At 41.8% G+C, this 19,477-nt stretch overlaps 1 long non-coding RNA gene across 1 annotated transcript; it reads right to left on the reverse strand.

The window, feature by feature from the left end:
• Positions 1 to 774: 774 nt before the first annotated feature.
• Positions 775 to 8,342, reverse strand: LOC308582315. Its single transcript, XR_014005621.1, has 4 exons — positions 8,299 to 8,342; positions 7,051 to 7,189; positions 1,159 to 1,286; positions 775 to 856 (listed from the first exon to the last, which is right to left on the reverse strand). It is a non-coding gene; the product is annotated as an uncharacterized lncRNA (long non-coding RNA).
• Between the last annotated feature and the right edge of the window lie 11,135 nt (positions 8,343 to 19,477).

The following is a 19,477-nucleotide window of genomic DNA, read 5'->3' on the forward strand; positions in this document are numbered from 1 at the left end:
AGGCTGGCAGTGCGGAGAAGGGCTTTTCTCCCCACCGCAAGCCTTCAGGACAGGTACGGGAACAGAGGGGAAGGGGCGCAGCGCTTCTCCTCTGTTCCCGGGGCTTGCGGTGGGAGGAGGGTTTTTCCTCCCCACCGCCAACATTCAGAACAGCATTCTGAATGTTGGCGGTGGGAAGGAAAACCCTCCTCCCACCGCAAGTCTTCAGGACAGCCATCCGAAGGCTGGCGCAGGGAGAAGGGCTTTTCTCCCCACCGGCAGCCTTCGGAGGAGCCTTCCGAAGGCTGGCGCGGGGAGAAGGGCTTTCCGCCCCACCGCCAGCCTTCGGAGGAGTCTTCCGAAGGCTGGCGCGGGGAGAAGGGCTTTCCGCCTCACTGCCAGCCTTCGGAGGAGCCTTCCGAAGGCTGGCGCGGGGAGAAGGGCTTTCCGCCCCACTGCCAGCCTTCGGAGGAGCCTTCCGAAGGCTGGTGCAGGGAGAAGGGCTTTCCGCCCCACCGCCAGCCTTCGGAGGAGGTCCGAGGACAGTGGGGAAGAAGCGCTGCGCTTCCCCGCTGTCCCGGAGATTTCCCTATGGGCTTTCGTCTTGCGAAGGAAGCCCATAGGGAAATTCGTCTTGCGAAGCAGCTCAAAAACGGAAAACCCTTTCGTCTAGCGGGTTTTCCGTCTTGCGAGGCGTTCGTCTTGCGGGGCACCACTGTACCTGAGAACAACACAATTGCCCAAATGTTATATTGAATCAGGGAGAGTAAAATATTTCAAGGCATAGAAGAAATATGAATATTTCTTATATTTACACCAAGACTGCTAAAGTGAAGACAGATGGCAGGAAAGAATCCAGACAGGAAAAGGAGACTAGCTAAAAAGAAGAACAGAGACTGGTAAGGCAAAAATAGAATAGCTAAAGGCAGTGCTTTTTATATAGAAAAAATGGTGCTGGTAATCGCCATGAAGTTGTTACAGTAAGTGCCACACTTTTAACATTAAAAAGGTGCTGGTACTCCATACCTTTGAGTACCCTCAGAAAAATGTAAAGGCAACAATGAAGGAGTTATTCATTCATTCATTCATTCATTCATTCAGTCAGCCTTTATTGTCATAATTTAGACAATAAAATCATAAAAGAGGAGGGACATCCCAACCCAATTTTATTTCATTTACCTAGGTACAGGAGTTTTGCAAAATCCCAGTGTCATATGCGCTCTTATGGAATGGGAAGCAAAATCAGTTCCTTATTCCAGAGGATTTGTTGGAAAGGCAGCAAAACGTCATCTGCAGGAACTAGGCTCCTGTGGACAGACCAGAATAATAACAATGTCTTTTGTTTTGCATATTGACCTTTTTGCAAATTAATTTTTAAGATTTTTTGTATGTTTGACAATTCAATAGAGCGTTTTTAGAGACAACTTTCTGCTTCATTCCTTTAATTCCACCAAACTCTGCCAATAAAGGCAGGTCTCAAATTTCAGTTGTGCCCTTTGTGATGCCAAAATTTGTTCCCCTTTCCATTCTACATAACAGTCATGGATCCCTCTGCACCACCACCAAGGCTTCACACTCAAACTGGTTGCGCTCCCCTAAATCTGCCTCTGTTGCTGGAGTGCTATTCTCAAAGGCATTCTTCACATGTTAGAGCATTACAATTGAGCCAGTAATCTTTATGTTGAGTACCCCACATACTGAGCCATTCATGGGTGGCAGGCAGCTTTGGGACAGTTCGTTAACATTAATGCAGTGAGAATTTAGAGGATATACATGGTGCCCTCCGGACAACAACTCTCATCCGCCTCAACTAGGAGTATAGCATCTAGATTAGGAGTATAGCATCTAGATAGGAGTATAGCATCTAGATCAAGGGAAGTAATAGTGCCACTGTATTCTGCTCTGGTCAGACCTCACCTGGAGTACTGTGTCCAGTTCTGGGCACCACAGTTCAAGAAGGACACTGACAAACTGGAACGTGTCCAGAGGAGGGCAACCAAAATGGTCAAAGGCCTGGAAACGATGCCTTATGAGGAACGGCTAAGGGAGCTGGGCATGTTTAGCCTGGAGAAGAGGAGGTTGAGGGGTGATATGATAGCCATGTTCAAATATATAAAAGGATGTCACATAGAGGAGGGAGAAAGGTTGTTTTCTGCTGCTCCAGAGAAGCGGACACGGAGCAATGGATCCAAACTACAAGAAAGAAGATTCCACCTAAACATTAGGAAGAAGTTCCTGACAGTAAGAGCTGTTTGACAGTGGAATTTGCTGCCAAGGAGTGTGGTGGAGTCTCCTTCTTTGGAGGTCTTTAAGCAGAGCCTTGACAACCATATGTCAGGAGTGCTCTGATGGTGTTTCCTGCTTGGCAGGGGGTTGGACTCGATGGCCCTTGTGGTCTCTTCCAACTCTATGATTCTATGATTCTATGATTCTATGAACCAGAATGACTGTTGGCCCATGCTAATGGGAAGTGAAGTCCTCACCTGGAGGACCAGGTTGGTGAAGGAATGAAAAGGTTCTCCTAAAGCAGGATGGAGTAACCTATAGCCCTCCAGATCTCATTGGACTCCAATTCCCATCAGCCTCTGTCAAGGAATGAGGGGTGGACTGTGGCCCAACAACATCTAGAGGGAAACAGGTTCTCTACCCATGTTCTAAAGCAAGATTCTGTGTCATCATCATCATCATCATCATTAATATTAATGGCATTTTCATCCCATCATTTCTCTGAGGAGTTGGGGCAGGATACATGGTTCTCTTCCCACCATTTCATTTGTTTTCAGAAATTATACATAGGAAATAAGATGAATAATAAAGCGTGTCCAATACGTGCTTATAAAAAGTAGAACATTATGCCAACTTGCCCTTCTAATAAGCCTCAATGTAGATATTGAGGAGTAGATAAGGTTACCAGACATCCCCGTTTCCCGGGGACAGTCCCTGGATTTGCAAATCAGCCCCCTGACAAAATCCATCTATTTAGTAGGAAGTTGAAAAGTGTCCCCAGATTCATTGAAAAAAAATCTGGTAACCTGAGAGTAGCATCAATTAAATATCTTCAGGAGAAAGAAGCGTAATTTCTTCCCTGTGGCTGCAGTGAAAGCTACATCTGCTTCTACAAGCTTATAAAAGACACCGCATAAAGGAAAAAGAGGGCGGCCTCTTCAGTTGTCTGACTGTATTCCACTTCCTGAAGGACTGAGGTATTTTGTGAAGAATTATCACCACCTTGTGGCCTAGTGCTGCATATAATCTTTTTATGACAAGGAATATGTTGAACAGTGTTACTTTTATATAATGCTAAACCCTCCATGTAACTTTTACCTGGCAGGTGTTTTTTTTTTAAAGTAACCAAAAGCATTCTCAGAGGGCAAAACTGCAAATGATAGCCAAGATGTGTGAATGAATCACCCCCCTTTTATATCCTCCCCCTCCAAATAGAAAATGGAGGAGGGCTAAATCTGGATTTGGATCACAGCACAGAGATGTGTGTCTTTTAGACTTTTCTCTTATGAAAATTGCCACCTGAGACCGCTGTTTGCCTATAAATCTACACAGGTAGTTTTATTTTGGTTTTTTTAAAAAACAAAAACACCAGGGCAAATAGTGGCTCTCGGTGTGAGATTTCCATTAGGAAAATGGGGCAGGGAGGGGGGTTGACATCTCAGACCACACTTCTGATTCAGCTCATGCCCCCACTCCCAGCTGCTATTTGGGAGTGAGAGATTAGGGACAAATGAATGCATCGCTGTTATCACATCTAATTTGGCCTGGGAGAAGGCTACAAATTTAAGGGGAGCAATAGCAGGGAGAGGCTGTTTCATCCCTACTCTCTTAGGGCCATTTTCCCCTCCCCCTCAAAATTTCTCCAGTCTGCTTTTTCTCTGCAGCAGGAAAATATGTAGATATCCTGGTATCTTGAAATAAAATTAAAATAAGAGTTTGAAGAGTTTGGATTTGATATCCCGCCTTTCACTCCCTTTAAGGAGTCTCAAAGCGGCTAACATTCTCCTTTCCCTTCCTCCCCCACAACAAACACTCTGTGAGGTGAGTGAGGCTGAGAGACTTCAGAGAAGTGTGACTGGCCCAAGGTCACCAACAGCTGCATGCGGAAGAGCGGGGACACGAACCCGGTTCCCCAGATTACGAGACTACCGCTCTTAACCACTACACCACACTGGCTCTCAATAAAGTAAGGATCTTCTCCTATATTCTGAAAAACGGCGATGGCATCCAATGAATGTTGCTGTACTGTTTGAAGGCATCTACCTGTGTGGAACAGGGAGAAAGGCCATGTTTGTCATTCCTCTTCAATGCCTCCACCCTTAAAAACTCTGCACTAGAGGATCCTCCAACCCGCTGGAGCAGATTTGGGGAAGGGGAGGGCAGAAGGCTACATTGAGAGGAATCATGAAAAATTGCCCCCCCCCCCCGCTGCAAAATGCCTTCAGTCAGCACAGCAATAGCCCCTGAGTAACAGCCATTGGATTCTACTCGCTATTTATATCTCAGATTTGTTTGTTTTTAAATTACTTTTTTTAAAAAAAGAAAAAGAAATAGGTGGTGAATTTATTAGCTTTCCTTCAAAAGTAGGTCTTAACTTCTCTTTTATAACTTCTCTTATAAAAGCATAGCTGTGTTATTGCATTAGAATTTTCAATATACCGTAATGCACTTCAAATATTTTCACAGGGTGTTCCTTATTGTTACACAAAAGAGAAAACTTAATGTAATTTGAACATAATAGCTGCTATTCTTCTTACATTGGTCCAAGGGCTACTTCACACTGCTTTCAATTTTCTTTTCTTTTTTTCAGTTCACAATGCCTATGATTGATTGTGTTCATGCCTTGGATCACTTTTCAAAGCCTCATCTTGCAAGAATCTTTTCAGTCCTGTTTCTGGTGGCGTTCGGCCAGCAGGTGTCAAGAACGGATGGGAAATGTAACAGCCTTCAAAGAGTTGCTTTTTCACCTTGATCCATCCTTACCTTTAGAATCCAGTCATCCAGTTTGGTCACTTTTTCATGTCATGAAGTTGTCCTTGATTGGCTCAGTTTAAGACACCTGAAACTAGTTAATAGTGCCATCCTACTGCAATCCTATACATGTATACTCAAAAGTAAGTCCTGTTGAGTCCTAAGGTAATCATTTACAGAACTGAGGCCTAAGTTATGTATACATATATGTTTTAAGTATGTGGAAGCCAATGTGATGGAGTGGTTAGATTGCTGGACTAAGGATTAGGGATCTGGGAGGCCCAGGTTAAAATCTTGACTCTGCCATGAAGATCACTGGGTGGCCTTGGGCCAGTCATTGCCTCTCAGGCTAATGTACCTCACAAGGTTGTCATACGGATAAAATGAGGAGGGGGAGAGACTTGGAGGAAAAGTGGGATATAAATGTGATAACGATAAAGATAATAATGCAATATGGCAATCAGACTTTGGGGCAGATAGCTGTGGTGAGAAACACACGTCTTGCTGGAGTTTAATTCATTTGTATGCTGCTACTCCATTCTGCTCTCTCAGTGCCAGCGCTGGTCCAACCCTTTGTGGATATAAGACTCCTCAGGGAGCCTACATTATTACTGATCTATTAATTACCCAATGCCAAGGAGCCAAATCAAGAGCATGTGGAAAGGCAGAAGGAAGGAATTATAACTGTATAATATTTCATCCACAGAGATGATGGCTTGGCTCAGTTACAGAATACATCACTGACAAGATTTAGGAAACCCTCTATATGCTTGTTATAATTTGTACATAAGATGTGGAACTTTTTTTAATTTACAAATGGAAATAATTTCAGGGCATGTGGCATGACAAAACAAAAGTAATAATCCAAAGCTACAATTCCCTTTCTAGGCAGATGAAGAAAGATCCAGATTTACTTCTGCATGTGTTTGAAAATCAAATGTACCGGTAAATGTTCATTCTGAGTCTTTAAGACCCCAACCCAAAAAAAGTCTGCTTACTCCATGCAATTTCAATTTGCTTTGCTGTTCTCCAAAGTCCACAGTTCACAAAATGTTGCCACTTACTTTATCTCTCAGCCTCAACTCCTCATCTATCGAACTAGAAAAGGCTTCATTGATGAGGACCTTTAAATTTCCTTGTCCCTGAATGTTTAAGCCACTTAAACTCAGCGTTCGAAACTCCCATTGTTCTAGGCACATTTTACGACAGCGAATTTCATTAGCGTGAGCACATTCTGAGCTCTGGGTGCAGTACTGCACCTAAGATTTCAGATTAAAACTGCAAAATGGAGGGAAAGGAAGACATTTTTCTGCCTCCCCACTTGCAGCTACTCTCTGAAGACTGGAGATGAGACGCTCTTAAGAATATTAGGGGGATGGGCAGGGGAAGGACTAGACTAGACCATGTGAAAAATGGACGTATTTTAGCTGCAGTTTGTTCATTTTCTGCTTTGTATTCTTGCTATAAAAAGTGTGCCTAGAGACATTCCATTGTTGCACCCATAACCTAGGTTTAAGGTGCCATTTAGCTTCCCACTTTCATATCTTAGTTTCTAACCCTGTTTAAACTGCATGATGAAATTCATCACCAAATGCTATTAAAATAACTTGAGCCGATGCCATAGAATATATTGGGGGTTTTTTAAAGTCACACAGGGCTTCCTTTGTGCAAGAGAGATATAAAAGAATCTGAAATTAAAAAGAATCCAGGTATTCTTATATCTGAATTTACAACATGCAATTCAGACTCACAACACAGCAGCCTTGAAAGATGACATGAATTCCATGTGGAAATCATGCATGTTGGTGCACATCTATTTACCTAAGCATATGTGACTCCAAACTACTCTTCTGTTTCTGCATCAGTGCATTGGAAGGTCTGCAGAAAGGTCAATGATCATTTGATCAGATTTCAGCTGACGAGCCAAGAGGAATCTGGCCTTTAAAGGAACCAGGCTTAAAATCATGCGGCTTTGCTTGTTACACAATTAAATTATGCACTCCAATGCAGTATTTCAGAGTTGGCACAAAACTCCCCAGACTGTATTAAAAATATCTCTTTTCTCAATCCATCTTCTAATCTAAAGTGACATACCTGCAGGGCTTGGGAAGCATGCTGGCTCCTCTTACTGGTGAGCCTGGAGTAATTTCCCTGATTAAGCATTCATGCTAAGGAGCTCATGCCACATTTTCTCCTTAAAAACACACCACCAGGATTCCTTGTTAGTATATTCCTGAAAAGAGAAGATGGGAATCTGAAGCCTTATTTACCTGGGATCCATTTGCCCGCTTACCCAGGACATAGAGGTGACAAAGAAGCACCAGGGATTCAGTTCCTTCGGAGAAAAGTGTTTATTGTGATCTGCACAGAGGCAACCAGCGGAATTGTTTCCAAAGGCTGGTGGCCCCTAATACACGTAAGCAAGCAATATTTATACTCCTGCAGCACCTCCCGACCACCCCACCACCAGTAACTCATCATATCATATTCCTCGATTTGCCTTATTGCCTCTTTGGGTGTTGCTAAAGCGTTTTGGCAGTGCACTCCTTTTGCTTATCAGCCAACCCTGCGTATCTTGTTTGTTCCAGATGCATTTCTCCTCCTGCTCTCCGGGTGTTGCCTTCCAACTGTCAATGCACCCCCTGCCCACTCCCTTCAATACAAGCAGGAAAAACAGTCATCCCATAGCCACCACCACAACCACCTAGAAGTAGCAACCAACACACACTACATACATAGATCCACAGTGGTGTGCTTTGCCCTACAGTATTCCAATATAAAGCAGTGTGATAACATCCACACTGAAATTTACTGGTAACTAATGGAAGGATTAGGGACGCGGGTGGTGCTGTAGGTTAAACCACAGAGCCTAGGACTTGCCGATCAGAAGGCGGTTCGAATCCCCACGACGGGGTGAGCTCCCGTTGCTCGGTCCCTGCTCCTGCCAACCTAGCAGTTCGAAAGCACCTCAAAGTGCAAGTAGATAAATAGGTACCACTCCGGCGGGAAGGTAAACGGCGTTTCCGTGCGCTGCTCTGGTTCGCCAGAAGCGGCTTAGTCATGCTGGCCACATGACCCGGAAGCTGTACGCCGGTTCCCTCGGCCAATAAAGCGAGATGAGTGCCGCAACCCCAGAGTCGGCCACGACTGGACCTAATGGTCGGGGGTCCCTTTATCTTTACCTAATGGAAGGATTACATAAAATCCACATTTGTGAGGATTTTGCTGGTAATGGATTTTTCAGTTCTGTTAGCATAATGTACGTAATAAGGTTTGCCTTCCTAAAAGTTATCCATATTAACGTGGCAAATAGTACTATATACCACTTCAAAATGCCCTTACCTGGGGTTCGATAGGTGAGAAAAGCTTGACTTCCTGTGATTCTCAAGATCTTTTTTTCATGTCACTTTGGGTCATTGCAGCTGTAAGCCTATACCCACTTACTAGGGTATAAGTTCTATTTAGTTTAGTGGGATTTATCTCTGAGTATTTCTAAATTTGGGCTGCTGGGCTGCAACCCTAGGCACACACCTGGGAGTAAGGTCCCATTGAGGATAAAGGGATTTATTTCTGTGTAAACATGCATTGGCTTGCGCTGGGCTGATTGTGGGAAATTTCAAATCCTCATGAACAATCTATTAGTCACTCATGTGTGCTATTGACGTTAGTCAAAGAGAACTCCCCTAGTAAGAACAATTACATCACTGCTAGAAATCCAATAAAACAGAGCTTCATAAGCAGCAGCTGCAGTCATCACAAACCACAGCAAAAGGGATACTGCTTTTGCATACTATTAGCCATTGGGCTATTTCCAATGTTAGTCATATCTGACCCACTGAAATTCATGGTCATAACTAACTTAGGTCCTGTAATTACGTTTGCCCATGCATGTTATGATTATGGAGTTGGGAGTGGATGGAAGTGATTTTCTACCTACCCACTTATGGTAAGAGGCTGCACTGCTATAGAACTGAGCCCCTCAATTAAATATAAGGACTGCAGGATTTGGCAGGCTATGAATTTTCAGACCTGGGTGGTAGAATTTGTTACATGTGTTAAGGTTTGATTTTCTCCTGTAAAAAGACTCCATCACAGCAAGAAGCAATCAGTCTTGTGCTCCGTGGGTGTGGGGTGACCTTTTGGGGAGACAAAGCATCAACACGGAAGCATTTGTCTAAGCTCTTAAAGGCTTAAGGAGGCACATTGTCCGTCCAAGGGACAATACTTATATGGGGCAGTGGACATATGCCAAACACCCAGATTACCTATTAACAAAAACTCTTTAGGAGCTGGCCTCTGGGATTTCCTCAGGAAACAGACCAAGTAGGAGGACAGGGATTATAAACACAGATTTAAAAACTTGCTTGTTATGGATTGGGGGTGGGGGTGGGGGCAGATGGGGAAAAAAATGCTGCTTTTTGCAGAAAAGTCAAATGTAGAAAGAAAGAATAAAAGTTACAATAACATTTCAGAAGAGAGATTCTCTTCTCTCAGTGAGTCAATTTCCCCCAGCTGACTCCCAAATACTTCATATGGATCTTTAAATTGCTGCTGATAGACTTCCCTTTGTTGGATATATTTCCATCTGTGGAGGCTTTTTGAGCAAACACACAGATATAATAAAAAAATAACAACCTATAATGCATCCAATAACTTCTCTGTCACTTTCCGTTATTGAATGGTGTCACTGAACAATTATTCAATTCAGCATTGTCTGCACCAGCCGCAAGGCCTGAGATTGCCTCACTATGCTATAGGAGTGCCCTGGCTGTCAACTCGACACAGAACGGTAACAAAGGAATTCAAGAGCACCTGCTTGTTCCTAGATATTCTACAGTCTGCTTTTAGAAGTGGAATGATCTGTTTCATAGAATGAGTGTAAAAGAGCTTCTATTTTGAAGTTCATCATAAAAAGGGTGTATGCACACCTGTGCTACTAATGGGTTTTGGTATTGCAGGAGAAGAAACCTGCATTTTGCTTCCTGCCTCTGTGACTTTAGGTTAAAGCTCTTTATTTGGTTGGCAGCTCTTTGGACTATTTTTTAATGCCTTCTCTGTGCAGAAAAGGGCACAGAGTACAGAAGAAAGAGGAGTAAGCAAGGGGTGAACAGCAGGCAGATTACAAGCAGAGAGGATTGGAACAGAAGGGAAGACTTTAGGAAAAGGATGAAGTAATGTTTTTTTTTCTAAGGAAATCATGGGGAACTCCCACCTGCATTCAGAACTGTTGCTCTGAAACCACTTCCTTACCTTCCATTTTTGGTCCCCTTTTTAGAACTCCACTTTCTTTTCCTATTCTAGAATCTTCAGTCTCATGTGCTTGCAAAAACTGGCTGATGACCCATTATTTCTGCAGCTGCTACCTACTTTTAAAGGACATGGTTCCCTTCCCTAAAGAATCCTGGGAATTGTAGTTTACCACTTAAGAATTGCAATTCAAGGCAACCTTTAAAACTACAGCTCCCAGGATTCTTTGCGGAGCAGGCATGTGCTCATCCACACTTCTGCTTCCCCTGCCTAGAAAGTATGTGTCCAAATGGTTTTCTGCTTGTCTCGTGTTTTCTAGGCATGGGTCTGAGTGGTTTTCTGTTGGTCCCACTGCTTTCCCCAAGACAACCGACTCTTTAGCACTGATTTGGAGCAAGTGCCAATCTGCAGAAAACCCAATTACATTTCCTCCGATGCAGTGGTAAGGCTTGGGTTTCCCTGGGAGAAAGCAGCAAGGCAAGCAGAAGTCTGGATGAGTCCTCAGATATGGAAAAATACGCATGATCTTTAACCTCTTTTTTCCAATACAGTGGTACCTCTGGTTACGAACGTAATTCGTTCCAGAGGTCCGTTCTTAACCTGAGGTACCACTTTAGCTAATGGGGCCTCCCGCTGCCACCGCGCCACCACCGCACGATTTCTGTTCTCATCCTGAGGTAAAGTTCTTTACCTGAGGCACTACTTCTGGATTAGCGGAGTCTGTAACCTGAGGTGTTTGTAGCCTGAGGTTCCACTGTACTACTAACCATCCAGCTTGTGTAGTGCACATTTGTTCTGCTGACTGTTCTGCCACACGCAAAGTACTTTTTCTTTGGTTCCTTCCAAATTCTGTATGGAATTGTTAGTTTAGTTTAAACTTTAAATTCCAACTTGTCAGCATCTGATTTAGATGTGATTTGCATCCATCTCCCTATTTTTTATTAAGCTTCAACAAATGCAGGGCAACAGCGTATCAGGTCAGGGCTTCGGTGCCTACTCAAAAGTGCAATTCCTGACAACCTGCAGGCATCCTGTATCATTTCAGAGAGGCTTCTTGAGTTCTTGTCATTTTCTCATATTCTAGAGAATAGTAAACTGCAAAGAACCTGAAAGGAGTTAGACTTCCGGTTTGGGTCGTGGACAGCGAGGAAGTGCAGAAAGCCCTCGTTAGGGTTTTCTGAGCAACACGGAGGCTAGGGGGAGCCGCAAAGGCACTGCGCCCCCCAAAAATCCCAGGGGGGAGACCCTTGGGGGATAGGCTACCCAGCAGTGTGGGAGCGGTTTCGCCGTTTTTTCGGGGGGTTTTGGGGAGGAACTTGGGGACGACGAGACCGTGAGTGCAAATGGGAGAGCACCGACTCCGTGTTGTGATGCCTCTAGCTTCTGCTGAGAAAGGCGACGAACCTCCACAAATATAAAAACGGATTTCCTTGCGTGTCGTGATTTAAAACATCTTTTAAAAATGGAGATTAAGCAAGGAGAATCCTGGATGTCTTAAGATTTTGGCAAGGAATCTATCCGGTTGAGGACAGAAAATGGCGCAGGTTACAGAATCGCAGGAGTAAAAAAGGAAGTAGCTGCTTGCCTGACTGAGTGAGTACGGAACGTTTATGGCAACTTTGCCAAGGCAAATTAACTGTTAAACACAAAGTAGCAAAGAAGACGCCTGTTTGAATTTTGTTTCTTCTACCCCCCCGCGTACTTTGTTTCCTATTTTTGGGACATAGTCTCTAATAACTAACCAAATCCAGCGGTTGGGGGAGGATAAAGAGAGAGGCTGTAAGAGTTTACTGCAAGTGGAGCCGAAAGGACAAAATATAAAGAGACAGAAAAGAAAAGACAAAAGGAAATCCACAATGGACGCTTTGGAAATTTGAATACAGTGAGTTAAAGTATAGTGGGGAGGGCAAAGTTTTTCTAAGGAGATTTACAACCCCCCACGTGTCCTTTTTCTGGAATTTCCCCTTTCTCCTCTTTCACTCCGACGTGCGGGATTAGTTTCCTTTTCACTTGTTTAATAACTATAGCGACTGGACCTTTATCCCCTTTGGTGTTTGAGCAGAACTTGATAATAAATTTGAACATTATACCCCCCCCCCTTATTATAAGAGGGCTGTGTTTCTAACCAGCCAGAGTTGACTCTGAACGTAGCAGACTCATTCAAGTTCATGTTGGACATATACTTATCACCTACTCCTTTGGATTATATTGGACATCTGTACAACAACTTAAACGAACAAGAAAGCTGCAGAATAAGGGGTGATCTTCTTTTTTCTCTTTTTGGTTTTCTTCTTCTTCTTTTTATGAATGTCAAGTGGATCGGATTACATTTCTTTTCATATGTTATCGATGCTGGATTAGGCCGCCAAGTGGCTGAAGAGGCTAGGGCTGCTCAAATTTGGTTGGACTAATTATTGTGAAATATTTTGGAACATTTTGGAAACATCTCCGAATTAGATCATATCTTTTTCTGCGTATTTTAAAAAAGACTGTTGACCTGATCTAGCCCAGTTAACTACTTTAAACTGAAGGGAAATTTCTACTGTTGGGTTAATACCCTCACTAGCTCGATATATTCACTGTTGAATATTGGGTTAATCTTTTTTACTGCTGGGTTTATATTCTTAGTACCTTTGGAAAATATCTATAATTTTGTGTGATGGGACTATCTGACTGAACACAGCAGGATACCTGAAGTAACTAAGTGGAAGAAACGCTCTGAATCTATTTTGGGATTGAGGGAGTGGGAGGGAGAACCTAAAGGGCTCATCTAATGAGGTCTTCTGACCTATAAATGATTGATGAATAATTTGGAAGTGTAGTAAATTAGGCTCAGAAGTTACACCCGCAAATATAGTCCAGATATTGGACGGAGACACTCTGTAAGACTCTAGATATTTTTGGATGTGGTTGAGGAGTATAATTTAACAATTTCCACAGAAGGGTCTTCCGAGCCTTATAAATAAATAAAAAAGAAAAAAGAAATTTTTGAAAAAGGAAGAAAGAGATTGTGAGCCCTTTAAGGGAGAGATTTAGGTGCAAAATAGAAAATGTGAAAATAAGGATACAATGTCGGGGGGAAACGGGAAAAAGGTGGGAGGGACTCCAGGGGAAAGGAAGACATCCTGACAAGAAGAAATCAAAGATCTAGATTTTTTGTGGTTAAAAATTAAGGAGGAATTTAAACAAAGTGAAATACACATGGAAAATAAATTAGGAGAAGTGCAGGAGATGATAGAACGATAGAAGGAGCAGTAGGAGAACTTTCCACTAAAATTCAAGACTTATCAGCCAAGGCAAAAACAATTGAAGAAGCTAATAAGAGAATCCAAAAAGAGATGAGAGAACAGAAAAAGGAGACAGAAAAAATAAAGGAAGAAATGAGAGAGGTGAATAAAATGCAGGATCAAATATGGGATAACTTAGCGATGACAGAAATGCGACAGAAACAGCTTCATTTAAAATTCAGAGGTGTGGGAGAAGAAGCGAAGGAGAATATAAAAGAGAAAATGACTAAGGAGTTAACTAAATGGCTGGAACTGAAAGAAGAAGAAGTGGCATATACGATAGAGAATGCTTTTAGAATAAGAATGAGATCCCAGCAAAACAAGTTAAAAAAACCTCTTGGGGACTGTCTAGTAATCTTTAATTCAATTGAGATGAAGAATTTAATATTAAAAACGAGTTATCAAAAAAATTAATAATTGATGGCAGATCAATTATTATTTTTAAAGAAATACCAGTTAGACTTTTGCGTAAAAGGGAAAGATACAGACAAATAGTAGGCACTCTGAAGAGAAATGCCATACAATATAGATGGGAGTTCCCTGGGGGGGATTTCCTTCTTTTTTAAAGACAAAAGATTTAAGTTAACAGACGCCCAAGAGGTGGAAAAATTCCTGAGAAGATATAAGAAAGAGCTTGGTAAGGTGGAGGATAGGTTAAGAGATAGAGAGGGAAGCAAAAACGAGAAAAGAGGAAAGAAAGAGAAGAGAGGGGTAGGGGATGAGAAAGAAGACGAAGAGGAAGCAGAAGAGGAAGAAGGTGCTGTGGGAGGTGAAGAAGCAGAAGAGGAAGAATATACAGGGAACAGAAGCTCCAAAACACAAGTTTGAAAAATTAAATTGAATAAATAGAAACTAATTTAAATAATGTCTTTGAATTTTTTATCCTGGAATGTAAACGGTCTAAATGAAAAATTTAAAAGGAATAAAATTGAGAAAGTTTTGAGGAATAAAAACTACGATGTGATCTGTTGTCAAGAGACACACGTCGCCAAAAAACACAAACATATATTGATAAATAAAAAGTTGGGAGTTGAATTTATTAATTCAGATGTAAATAAAAAAAGAGGATTGGTGATTTATGTCAAGGAGAAATGGGAACCTGAATTAATTTGCAAAGACGACGAAGGAAGAATCTTGGGAGTTCAAATTAACCATCAAGGCGAAAAATTCAACGTGGTAACCGTTTATGCTCCAAATACAAACAAAGCAGAGTTTTTTTAAAAAACTGGAACAAGTACTGTTAGATCTAGAAAATCATAAATTAATTCTGCTCGGAGATCTGAATGGAGTACCAATACCAGAATTAGATAGAAGCGAAAAAAAGAAGAAATCGAATCAAGGGAAACTTCCAAAATCATTTAATAACCTTGAGGAAAATCTAGATCTGATTGATTTCTGGAGGCATAAAAACCCAATAACGAAACAATTCACACACTTTGCAGAACCACACCAGAGTTGTGGCAGAATTGATCAGATATGGGTTTCAAGAGAACTATCCATAAGAACAACGAAATGCGAAATACAGCCCAGAACCCTTTCTGATCATAGCCCAATTGTGTTGGAAATAAATCATCTCGGCCATACAGGTGGAGAATGAATGAATACCTATTCGAAAACGACGAGATAACTGAGAAGGCTAAAAGTACCCTGAAAGATTACTTTGATTTAAATCTAAATAAAGAAACAAAAATTGATATAGTTTGGGACGCCAGCAAGGCGGTTTTAAGAGGATTCTTAATTCAGCAAAATAGTTATAGAAGGAAACTAAGAGAATTAAAGAAAGAAGAAATTATTAACCAATTAAAAGAGTGTGAGAAAAAAATAATAATAAACCCCAGGGATGAAAGGATTAAACAAATCTCTAAAATGTTGCAAACACAATATTCAACATTAATAAGTCAAGAAGTAGAATGGAGAATCAAATTAATGAAGCAAAAATATTTTGAATCCGCAAATAAAACGGGGAGACTACTGGCATGGCAATTAAGAAAAAGGGGGAAAAAATGTGATCAACAAAATAAAATCAAAAGAGCAAATAGTAGAAGATCCCAATGAGATAAAGAAAAAGTTTCTTCAATTATATGAAAATCTGTATAAAAAGGAAGATGAAGACATAGCTGAAATAGAAAAATATCTGGAAAGAAATGGAGGAGAACACTTGATGGATGAAGAAAAAAGTCAATTAAACAAACTAATAACAGCAGATGAGATCAAGGAGGCAATTAAGAAGATGAAACCGGGGAAGGCACCAGGTCCAGATGGTTTGTCATCAAAGTACTACAAAATTTTAGAGGAGTATCTGGTCCCAATACTATGTGATGTAATGAACAATATTTTACGAGGAGGGAGGATACCTGATTCCTGGAAAGAGGCACACATTACATTAATATCTAAAGTAGACTCCGACAAATTGGATATAAGAAATTATAGACCGATATCACTTCTTAATAACAACTATAAAATCTTCGCAGAAATAATGGCGAATAGACTTAAGAAATACTTAATAAAATCTATCCATAAAGATCAAGCCGGATTCCTCCTCAACAGGCAACTAAAAGATAACGTAAGGCACATAATAAATATTATTGAATATTTGGAATTCAAGAATGACATCCCTGCGACATTAATTTTCATTGACGCCGAAAAGGCTTTTGACAATGTATCCTGGCGGTTTTTATTAAAATGTATGGAGAGGGTAGGCATATGGAAGGCATATAAGCGATCTACTCAAGCCAAAGGGCTAAACTAATTATTAACAATAATCTAACTAATTCGTTTGTGATTTCGAAGGGTACAAGACAGGGGTGCCCTTTGTCCCCTCTTTTATTTATTATGGTGCTAGAAGTAATTACAAATAAAATAAGGAAAACACCAGAAATAAGAGGAATCAGAATTGGAACAAAAGAGTATAAATTAAAGGCCTACGCCAATGACTTAGTAATATTGCTAGAAGATCCAGTAAAAGGTATCGGTAAAGTCCTAGAGCTATTAGAAGAATTTGGAAAATTATCCGGCTTTAAGTTAAATAAATTTAAAACCAAGATGCTGACAAAGAACCTGGCTGAAGAAGCAAGAAGCCAGCTAGAGTTGAAAACGGGAATCAAGGTGGTGAAAAAGGTGAAATATTTGGGTATTTGGATCTCCACGAAAAACATAAACCTAGTAGAAGATAACTATATTAAGACCTGGAGAGAGATAAAAAAAGATTTAGATACCTGGAGTAGGATAAAACTTTCCTGGTCAGGAAGAATGGCCGCAATTAAGATGAGTATTCTTCCAAGACTGCTGTTTTTATTCCAGAACATCCCGGTGATTAGAGATACGACAATGTTTAAAGATTGGCAGAAAACCCTTTCCAGATTTATTTGGCAGGGTAAAAGAGCAAGAATTAAATTCAAATTACTTACAGATCGAAGAGATAGAGGAGGGTTCGCTGTCCCGAACTTGAAACTATATTATGAGGCCTCGTGCCTATGTTGGATCAAAGAATGGGTCGTCTTGAAAAACACAGATTTGATAGATTTAGAGGGATTTAACACCAGATTCGGTTGGCACGCATATCTGTGGCACAATAAAGAGAGGGTACACAAAGGCTTCTCTAACCATATCATCAGAGGAGCGTTGCTTGAGGTATGGGACAGAAATAAAAGACTTATAGAAAAAGACACCCCCTGGTGGTTATCACCAATTGACATTTTAACAATCCAAAAACTAAACATGGAAAGTGAAAGATGGGCTTATGAAGACCTCCTGATAAGATCAGATAAAGGATGAAAATCAGAACATATGAAGACTTAAAGGATAAATTGGCAGGATGGCTACAATTTCACCAAATTAATGCCTTATGGAACGAACATAAAAAAACCGGGATGAATGAGAAAAAGTCCAGATACCAGGTGGAAATATTGGAAGGTAATTCCAAACTCCTATCCAAAATGTATAACCAATTATTAGATTGAGATACGAAGGACGAAGAGATAAAGGAAGTTATGGTCAAATGGGCTATAGATCTTGGATATAATCTAGAATATGACAGGTGGGTGAAACTTTGGAACAAGGACATGAAATTCACAGCATGTGTTGGAAAAAATGATGTACCGATGGTACATCACCCCTGTGAAATTGGAAAAAATGTATAAGACCGGAGACAAGACATGCTGGAAATCCAAAACCAAAGAGGGTAACTTCCACCATATGTGGTGGACTTGTGAAGAAGTTAAAAGGTTTTGGGGAATTATTTATGATGAATTAAAAAAAAAAATTGAAATATACCTTCCCCAAAAAACCTGAAGCGTTCCTCCTGGGAATGGTCGGAGAGGAGATCAAGAAGAAAGACCAAACAATGTTCCAATACGCAACAGTAGCCGCCAGGATATTGCTAGCGCAAAATTGGAAAACACCTAATATCCCAACTGTTAGAGAATGGCAAATTAAATTATGCGAGTATATAGAATTAGCCAAGTTGACACAAAAAATCAGGCATCAAAAAAGTGTGAAATTTATTAACGATTGGAACAAATTCATAACATACATAGAAGCAAATTTAGGAAATATTAAAATCACAGTAGGTCTAACTTAAAGCCTGCGATGTGTTGATGTTGTAAAATTACACTGCAGAAAGATATTGTGGTTATATAGCCCAAAACCGAGATGGAGGGAAGTAAATCAGTGTTATGTCATGAATTGATGTTGGTTTGTTTTGCGTTTGTTTTTTCTTGCTGTATGTGTTGTTTTGTATTTTTTTCCTTTTTCCTCTTTTTTTCTTGTTGACCGTTTGTATGTATTTTTGTTTATTTACTTTTCATGTTTTTGTTTTAAAAAGAACTCAATAAAAAGATTTAAAAGAAAAAAGAACCTGAAAGGAGTACTACTGCATTTAGAATGTTTTGAAGCCATCCACTAAGTCAGTGTTTCCCAAACTTTTTTGGGCAACGGCACACCTGTTTACTGAAAAAAAATCTCGCGGCACACCACCATTAAAGCCCCGCCCCGTGACGTCAGCGCGCAGCGTCACGCCGGGAGGGACGCACGAAAGTGAAAGTTTTTTCCCTCCCCCTTGCCGGGGAACCTCCAAGCTTTGGGGGTGGGAGGAGGCAGCAGAGCGAGGGACTGAGGGACGGCGGCAACTGAGGCGGCGGCGGCTGTTGTGGTGGTGGCGGCGATAGCGGGCGGAGGAGGGGGCGGCGGCGGGGCTTGAGGAGCCGTCGCCAGGAGTTGCTGCAGCTCCTCGAAAGGCTTCTCTCAGCTGCGCTCAATCCGCCTCGGAGAGGATTTCCCCTCCGGTCCCATGCGTTCGTTTGGGGCATCGCTCCGGCTGCTCCCTCTCCCGCCGCGCAGGAGCGATGCCTCTCTCTGGCTCTCCCTCCGCGCAGGCTGAGGGAGGGAGGGAGGTGCGCGTGTGACCCGTCTCTGCTGGGAGACCAAACCCAGCGAGGCAGAGTCGCGCGGAGGCGCCCAGGCAGCGCTGCCGGCTGCGAGGAGGAGCGCCAGGCAGCAGCAGGAGGCGCGGCCTCTCCTCGCCGCCGCCGCCCCGCCTCTCGCCGCCCGACTCGCCCGCCTCCCTCCAGGCATCTCGCGGCACACGAGGCAACGTCTCACGGCACACTCGTGTGCCACGGAACACCGGTTGGGAAACACTGCACTAAGTTGCCCTCAAAGTTTGCAGGATGCATTGTTCATTAAATGATTCTTACGGTGATGGAAAATCATGTCATTAGATACTAGGTAGAGATCATAACAATATATAAGAATTATTTTATTATGAATTTCCTTTTTGATAGTATACACACACACACACACACACGAAATCTGTTCAGTATATTATCCTTTTACTGTCAAGCATTTGATGTGGTTTGTGGTTGCCGACATTAGTCTTCAAAGTGCCACAAGACTCTGGGAATAGATAGCAGTGATGTTACCTTATTTAATTCATATTATTTATGCACCTATCATCCTGCCAAGATACTGATACATACAGTTAGCATGCC

Source organism: Podarcis bocagei (genome assembly GCF_964188305.1).
Source record: "Podarcis bocagei genome assembly, chromosome: 2".
Classification (NCBI taxonomy): Eukaryota; Metazoa; Chordata; class Lepidosauria; order Squamata; family Lacertidae; genus Podarcis; species Podarcis bocagei.